Source organism: Canis aureus, chromosome 5 (genome assembly GCF_053574225.1).
Source record: "Canis aureus isolate CA01 chromosome 5, VMU_Caureus_v.1.0, whole genome shotgun sequence".
Lineage (NCBI taxonomy): Eukaryota > Metazoa > Chordata > Mammalia > Carnivora > Canidae > Canis > Canis aureus.
Window position 1 is genome coordinate 9,981,451 of NC_135615.1, and position 9,087 is coordinate 9,990,537.

A 9,087-nucleotide genomic window follows, 5' to 3' on the forward strand; every position below is an offset into this window, starting at 1 on the left:
ACCCCGCGTCCTGACGCACCAAGGGCCCAGGGCGCAGGCGCACTCTTACTCTCTTAATAGACCTCCTCTGACTCCCATCGTGGTCGCTGCAACCTTACGGTCTCCGTCTCTTTCCTCTCCTCCTCTCTTCTCTTACTATTTTAAGTTACATTTTCTGTACTTCTTCAGAACATTTCATGTTTCTATGTTATTCTTTACCCATAATTCCACCCTTGTTTTCGCCTAGGCGCTATTATTATAGGAAATGTTCACCATCTGTCCTTTTGCCAGTCTCCCCAGCCATCTCCTACGGATCAAGTCCATCCTGTAGTACAAAGGTAGACGAGCTTTCTCACTGAGGAACCAGACAGTAAATATTTTAGGCTTGGTGGGAATCTGTCAGAATTACTCAGTCTGCTGCTGTAGTGCAAAAGCAGCCATAGACTATACATAAATGGATGGATGTGGCTATGTTCCAATACAAAAAAAAAAAAATTTATGTGTCAATTTAACTGGATCACATTATGTCCAGACACATGGCTAAACATTTCTAGGTGTGTCTGTGAGGATATCTCTGTATGAAATTGCTGCTTGGAAAAAAAAAAAAAAAGAAAGAAAGAAATTGCTGCTTGAATCAGTGGATTCAGTAAAGCAGTTTGTTCCTCCTCACCTCCCAGTGTAGGAGAGCATCATCCAGTATGTTGAGGTCCTGACAAAAACAAAACCGGAAGAATCCAGCCCTTCCTGCCTGGTCACTTGAGTTGGGGCGTTAATCTCCTGCCCAAGGCACTACTGGTTCTCAAGCCTGTAGACTCATACTGGCTTTCCTGGGTCTGCAGCTTGCAAATGGCAGATCATGGCCCTTCTCAGTCTCCGTAATTGTGTGAACCAACTCCTTACACAAGTCTCTTCCCATATATAACATCCTATTGGCTCTGCTTCTCTGGAGAACCTTGGCTAATATGCCTGCTCTGATAGATTCCTTAGGAAAAGCACCTGTGTATGGTACTCCCTGAGTTCTTGCACACTCGGGACTGTTTCTCAATAGCTTTGATATTTGAAGGGTGACTTGCCTGAATAATTTTCTTCTGTATCTGTAAAGTCTAATCATTTTATCAGGCCTGAGAGGCAGCTTCCAGTGATCCTCTCCTGCTATTCATATCTTTGTTTAATCACGTCCCCTCAAGTGTAGACTGGAGCAGTGACGCACTCCTAACAGACAGAATGTGGCAAAAATGATGAGATGTCACTTCCAAGATTAGGTTACAAAAAGACTCTGGCTTCCATCTTCCTCACCCTCTCTTGCTCTCTTGCTTGCACCCACTGATGGAATCCAGCTGTCATGTGGCAAGCAGAGGCCCGCTTGGCAAGGAAGCGATATCGCTTACCAACAGCCAATGAGGACCTTCCTTCAATCTGCCAGAAACCATGTAGGTCCTCCGTCAACTGAGCCTTCAGGTGAGACCCAGGGCTGAGAGCTTCATTGTGGCTTCACAAGAGACCTTTAGGCAGAGACGTTTAGCTAAGCTACTCCCAGATTCCAGACCCACAGAAACTGTCCATTAAGAACTGTTTGCCATTTTAAGTAGCTAATAGATAACACAATAAGTAACAATATACCAGGATAACTCACAGATGATCTTTCCAGGCTCACTGTGAGGGTACCCACTTCCTTTTTAAAAAGATTCTTTTTATTCATGAGAGATACAGAGAGAGAGGCAGAGACACAGGCAGAGGGAGAAGCAGGCTTCCTACAGGGAGACTAATGTGAGACTCAATCCCAGGACCCCAGGATCACGACCTGAGCCGAAGGCAGACACTCAACCACTGAGCCACATAGGTGTCCCCCAGATGGACCACTTCTACTTGTATTTCACTACAACCTCCTCCAAGTGGGGCATAGACAATTTGTTCTTAGACTGATTAAAGTTTTGGTTTCCCTGAGCCTCCTCTGGAGTCGGGGAAGTGGTCAGGTCTATGCTCCAAAGGGGACTCAACAAAAAACAGTGGGAATGGAAATGTCACCAAAGCAGTCCAAGCACATGGGCCTTTCTTCTTTGTTATGGTGGCTGTGTCCCTAGATATTGCTACCCAAGATCAGGCAGTAGGGTAATGCATGGCAGCTTTTAAAGCCTTTATGTTTACAGGGAAAGTTGGAATTTCACCTTCATCTTCTCACCTCCCCATTCTCAGCTTGCTTGTGCAGACTGCATGCTTGCTAACAGCTCCACGCTGACTGGCTGGGCCTTCTCATGGCTGACCTGAATCACAGAGGTCAGTTGTGGTACCAGATGTACACTCACCTTCTCATTATACTTTGAGCGAATGTTGATTCAGCATTTATAACTTTACTTGTAAAACATAGGATGTTGAACACCCTCCCCCGCCTTCTTTCTCATTTTTATTTCCTCACTCATTTTCATGTATTTATTATTCCTCAACCAGAACTCTCACAGGGGCAAAAACAATTGAAACGTGTGAATCACATGTCAACAGCAGCCCTGATGTTTGCGCAGGAAGCAACCACAACAATGAACAAAGGAAGGGAGCGGGCTATGTGGGCAGGCTGTGTCAGGCTGTTAGGAGTGGGTGTCCCAGATGCCTGTGGAAGCAGCCCTGACAGAGAAAATGCTGCCAAGAAATAAGATCCCTAGATAAATGGAAAAGGCAACCTCTAGGAGTTGATAGTATAGAATTTACATCGTAAGCTCTCATGTAACAAATTGCATTGAACTCCTAGTATGTGTTAAGCTTTGTGTGAGCCACTGATGATGTAAAAGTAAACAAACTAAAGGAACTTAACAGGCGAGCATGGAAGGTAACTTGACATTATGGCAACAGTGAGGACCAAGGTTACAGAGGAGGTGGGCCCATCCCTTGAGGCCCATCATGCTAAGGATCTGGGTCCCTGTTCCTTGCTTACATGCTGCCTGCAGGTATTTATGTCTTCCTACCATGCCCTGCACTTCCACGTGGACAGTCTTGAGGTTCTTCTTTTCTATGCCAGCATTGAGAAGAGCACAGACTCTAAAATCATCCAGATCCAAGGAGGAATCCCAGATCTGCAGCATGAAGCTCAGGCAGGCTGCTGAGTTTCTGTTTCCATATTTATAGAAAGGTGATACTATGCAGCTCACATGGTGGTTTTAGGGATGAACTAAAATAATATATGTTGTTATGCACTAGTTCTAGGACTTAGCACATAGTAGGTGCTTAAGCCCCTCAGGCCACTTAGGACCATGCATACTCATCAGATATTCATAATTTATTAATTAGGAGGAATAATTGGATCCACTTCCATGCAATCATGTAAGATGATAGATGAGTACAATATTACACATGCTGTGTGGCTGCAAGAGACACGTCAATGTTCTGGCTTCAACCATAGTTTCCACTCTTTCCTAATGGTTTCCATTAATGAACCAAATTATATGAAAATTGCCCTTCCTTCTCATTCCTTCTTCCATTCAAATTCCCTTTCTTATATAATCATATGTGCCTGAGAGCAAGGTCAGCCACATCTGCTTTCATATGTCAGTGCAAAGTCAATGTATCAAGGTTGGGATTTGATGTGTAGGTACAATAAAATAGATTACAAAGTAGTAGGAACAAATGGGTTCACCAGAAGGGACCAGACTGTGCACTAGATGAAATGGTGTCTTTTCAGACATTTATAGAATAAAACACAGTGAGGTGAAAGTTATGACTTCACAGAACCAGTGGGCCTGCCTCAGGAGCCCAGGCTCTGCAGGAAAGGGAGAGAAAACATGGGTGAGTAAGGACTCCTAGCCGACCAATTCACCCACACACACCAACCTTCCAATGACAGTTTTCTCCCAGACAGATGATGTGACAGGCTCTCACCTCCAGGGGCAGGAAATGGCTTTGCAGTAACTGGTATACACATAGCTCTGATAGGTTTTCTATTGGGACCAGAATGCTTTCTAAAGCTGTCTTAACAACACGTTAGACGCATTTTTCTTCTCCTTTACCCTGCCTCATTACCATCTAGATCCCTGTTCAACATCTCCCTGAAACCTTCCTCTGGCTGGTGGCTTCCATCCCGATTTTTCTCTAGAGGTAAAAGGGGTGCAGGCCCTCTATTGAAATATTCTTTAGCCGATCTTTGATGCAACCCAGAAAAAAAGAAGAAAAAACTTTATTGGACAAGAAATTCAGAGAAAACATGTTGATAAGCGTGCTCTCTGTTTTGAGGCAGAAAGAGAACTGGAGATTAAGGCAGAGTAATTCCTCGTTTCTTGGATATTGTGAGTAAATGATCCTTATCTGTTTTACCAAAATAAAAAAAAATAATGAAAACTTCCTAAAAATATTTTTGTAGAGCAATGAAAAAGTTTAAAAAGCATAAGGAAAAAAATACATCAATCCCAATACGTTGTAAACATAGTCAAGGTCACAAAGAGAAACCACGACACAAATTCTAAAACTTCAGGTTTTTTGTTTTGTTTTGTTTTGTTTTTTGTTTTTTTTGCTTGTGGCTTAAATCAGCAGATTCCTCTCACTTCCAGAGGGTCCCTTTCTCAGAGGCCCCAGCAGCCCACTGAGAATCCCACTTAGCAAAGGTCAAACCCATCAACAAAGGTCAATGCTGGTGGCCCCACTGCTGCAAAGTTCTCTTGTCGAAATTTCAAGCAAAGATTAGATAATAGCACGTTTCATAATAAAAGCAAGAATAAAAACGTAGGTGAAATACATTCCTATTTATCAAGAATCAAAGTTATCTGAAAACAAGAGTTCACAGAATGCTTTTGCTGAACTGCACAATGATAAATGATGCCCAGGCAGGGCAATATCCTAAAGGGCTTTATGACTCACCGAAGAATCACATAAATCATGGTTGGGTTGGTCTGTGTGGTGTGAATGTTATTAAGGCCTTTGAACACTTTTTTGAAATTAAGTGGTTCATTTAGGGCATATTAATCAACTTAATCAGGAGTCCCCATTTCCCAATCATTTGGGGGCATGAGTGGGTTCTACAAGAAAAAGCATTGACTGACCTTTTTTTGTGATCACAAAACCTTTCACTGGGTCCATCCAGTCATCCATCCAAACAACAGATCTTTATTGACGACTGTGTTTCATGCTGGGAGTTCGGTGGTGCTTGCAATTCCTCTATTCACCCAACACCTCCTCTGACCCAACTGTCCTTTTCTCCCCCTCTACTTCTAATCACTTTCTTGTCTAGTCATTTGTGTCAGAAATTGTGAAATAAAGGCACCCCCTGTTTCCCCCAAACTTCTCAGAAGTATGCAACAATTTACTCTTAAATGCTTAGGGCTGAGATGTTTCCATAAATGCATGACTTCCTAGGAGAAATATTAGGGGCTTTAATGAAACAAAGTATTCATTTATGCCCTGTTTCTGAAAAAGTCATGTTTTTACGGTGATTTCATGCTGGGAACCAAAGGCAGACATCACCTCATTTGATGGTCACGTGGGTTTCACATATTCACCCTCTGATACCTGCTCCCCAATCTGTGGCTAAGAGCCTCTCCCAGACCCAGGCTGCTCAGATGTTACAACATCTGTCAAGCGCTTTCTCAAAAATAAACTTACCAGAGAATCTCACTTTCCCTCCATAGTTCCTCAAGTTAGGAAAAAGAATTCATTATGCATGAAATCTGAAATAATAGGATTACTTTCTAAGCAATTAAATACTTAACCATTTTAACCCCACAGATGGGAAACCCAGCCAAATGCTTCTTTCACATGGAACAATATTTTAACAAGGTGATGTCAACTTCGTTTGATGAATACACTTTCAAGGAGTTTTAAAATGGCTCTTTATTTGCAAACACTAAGTGTAACCTGTATAAATGTTCATGTAGTTGCAAACTTGGTCTCAATTTTTTTTTTTTTTTTTTTAATCCACAGTGTCTGGAGTCTCTCTAACAACAGTGGGTGTTTTCTTCCTTTAAGTGATATCACGATTTTTCCTTTGAAACCCCAGCCTCACTGAAAAATGTATCCACATTCATCTCTGCCTGCTTTGTCAGTGACTGCAAGGCACTTGTCAGCACACCACTGGCTTTGAGATGGTCTTTCTCCCCCGTTCTTAATACATGTTGACTTTGAGACACTGGTCAAGTTATTTTAAGGCATTTGAAAAATGTTAAGTGTATCACAGGGCAAATAAGTAACAAAGATGAGCATGGAAAGAGCTATTAACATAGCCAAACTCCTGCCCTTGAAGTAGGAGGAAGAGCTGGCTTGGGGGCAGCTGGACGGAGCAGTTTGCTTGGTGAGGCCATACCACTCTTCCAGAAACATCACCTTCTGTGTGTTTTCTGTATTTAGCTGCCAGAGGACTGTTTTTCCAATAAACAATAACTCTTAACTCCATTTAATGATGATTTTTATTGACACACAAGTCTCTGAATCTGGGCTGAATCAGCCCATGGCCCTGGGGCTTAGAATAATCTGAAGAGGTCCTCCAGGGGGACCTCATGGGTCTTGATATTATTTAAGCCATCTCTTCCGACTTCTATGTGAACTCTTAAGAGAGGCTTATAACATTCCTGGGAAGGTGGTTTCCTCTGATTTCCAAAGATAGCAAATGAGGCACGTGAGGGTGAAAGCCTTCTCTAGCATCACACGGGGATCCTGTGGCTCTGGCGCAGGTTCGAATTTGACGTACGTATCTAATTCCTAGTTTTTAAATCTTGCCAGCAGAACACGCTCCCTCCCTTTAGGCCAATAAGTCATATTAACCCAGGAATTGATGCTGCCATTCCAATCTAATCATAAAGGTCACTTCCAGTAATGGGAAAAGGACACATTTGCATATATCGCTCGAAGTCCATTGTCCTGTGAACACGGCCACCCACTAAACAAAGGCTTCCTCACACAGTGGAATCACAGGGGACTTCAGGATCTTATCTATCTGGATGGTCCCGAATATATGGCCCATGCCACGGTAGAAAAATATGACTGTCAGCTCAGGACAGGCTTGGTTACTATAAACGCTGCAGGAAGGGTGTGTGTGTGTGTGTGTGTGTGTGTGTATGTGTGTATTTCATCAAAGCTATTACTATACACAACCATTTCCCCCCCCCCCCCGTGACCCTCTCTATAGTTCCTAATTTTAGAAGCAGGCGGGGAAGCAGCATGGTTGGTATTGGCGTAAGTGTGTGTACAAAGTGCAAATGTACATATTGATTATTGTGAACCACGGGGTTTGGTTTGGTTTCTTAGCAGCTTCTCCTTGTTGACAGAAAACAACTGACAGATGAGAAGATAAATGTCACTGAAAAACAACCACCAACTTCTGTCTCTTTCTAGCTATAGCTGTGATGATGGGAAGCATCCACATCCCCCCGAAGCAGGGGCCGCAGTCACAGAGTGCACTCAGCATCTTATCATGTCTACATCCTCCCAGGCCCCAGGCCCTGCCTTATAGCCTCCAGATTGAGGAAAGAACTGGATTGGCTGCTGGCACTGGAAACTTTTCTCCATGATTGCTTTTTATATGGTTTTGGCAGGGACATATAATACCAGCGGCGAGAGAAATCCCGCTGGCAAGGGAAAATAAAACCGTAACATAACTGTAATGGCCCTGGGTGGTGTTTTACATGTTATGCTTGCTCGAGATTTATGTCAAAATCAACCTTGCAAAGAGGTTTTTAAAAAGTCTATCAAGCTGCCAAAATTCAAACAGCTCTTTCTCGACTAGCCAATGACAGTTGGCTTAACACCCCCAACGGCTGGTCCACACTGCCACCTCCCCCCAGGCTGGGGCCTTAGGGGGCCCGGGGTCTCATGTCACCCAGTGATTTTCATTTACCTGACAAATAGCTGATTCCTGCCTGTCATCCGTCTCTCCTCAGATCTCCCTTACTTCTCCTTTCCCTCTTATTCTCGATTCTTTCTGTCCAAACTTGGGAGGGACCCAAGAAAAATGATGCTAATTAATCCAAGGTCATTGAAAGTACTGTTTTCATTTGGAGACCACATTTGGAAACACTCTTGCTTCGCCCTGAAGCCCTCCCCTCAGACATCTGGGCCAGGCGGGAGCTTGTTGGTGTTTACACCCCCACCACTAACTACTATGGATCCTTCCCAGGTTGGCCAGTTGTCACTCCTCCACACACACCCTCCCAGATCAGCGCACCACTGCCAGGCCGGTTCTGCCCTTGGAGGGCCGGGGAGGAAGGGAGGTCGGTACAGCTGCTTGCACCCCTATACCCACCCCCACCCCCTCACCCCCCCACCCGGGATTTCTTCCACAGAGGACACACCCTTCCATAGGCACACCCAAGCAGTATTTATATCTCCCTTGGCTGGCTAATTCATTTACCTGGCAACTTACACTTTTCAATTGCTGCCTCTGACAAATGCTGAAGGAAGATTACTCTCCACATGGCTCCTTCATGGCTTAGCAGATACTTTTCTTTTTTTTTTTTTTTTTTAAGATTTTATCTATTTATTTATGAAAGAGAGAGGCAGAGACATAGGCAGAGGGAGAAGCAGGCTCCCTCCCTGAGGGGAGCCTGATGCAGGACTCCATCCCAGGACCCCAGGATCATGACCTGAGCCAAAGGCAAATACTCAACCACTGAGCCACCCAGGTGCCCCAGGCTTAGCATATACTTAACGAGAACAGGGACCACGCTTCTAATAAGAAGCTGGTCTAACAACAAACCAGGAACGTTTTCTTTCTTCCTTCCTTCCTTCCTTCCCTTCCTTCCTTTCCTTTCCTTCCTTCCTTTCCTTCCTTCCTTTCCTTCCTTCCTTCCTTCCTTCCTTCCTTCCTTCCTTCCTTCCTTCCTTCCTTCCTTCCTTCCTTCCTTCCTTCCTTCCTTCCTTCCTTCCTTCCTTCCTTCCTTCCTTCCTTCCTTCCTTCCTTCCTTCCTTCCTTCCTTCCTTTCCTTCCTTCCTTCCTTTCCTTCCTTCCTTCCTTCCTTCCTTCCTTCCTTCCTTCCTTCCTTCCTTCCTTCCTTCCTTCCTTTCCTTCCTTCCTTCCTTCCTTCCTTCCTTCCTTCCTTCCTTCCTTTCCTTCCTTCCTTCCTTCCTTCCTTCCTTCCTTCCTTCCTTCCTTTCCTTCCTTCCTTCCTTCCTTCCTTTCCTTCCTTCCTTCCTTCCTTCCTT

At 44.1% G+C, this 9,087-nt stretch overlaps 1 long non-coding RNA gene across 1 annotated transcript; it reads left to right on the forward strand.

Annotated features, from left to right (window-relative positions):
- Positions 1-65: 65 nt before the first annotated feature.
- LOC144313317 (uncharacterized) lies at positions 66-7,530 on the forward strand. Its single transcript, XR_013378988.1, has 4 exons — positions 66-99; positions 227-317; positions 1,317-1,437; positions 7,282-7,530. It is a non-coding gene; the product is annotated as an uncharacterized LOC144313317 (long non-coding RNA).
- Positions 7,531-9,087: the final 1,557 nt, after the last annotated feature.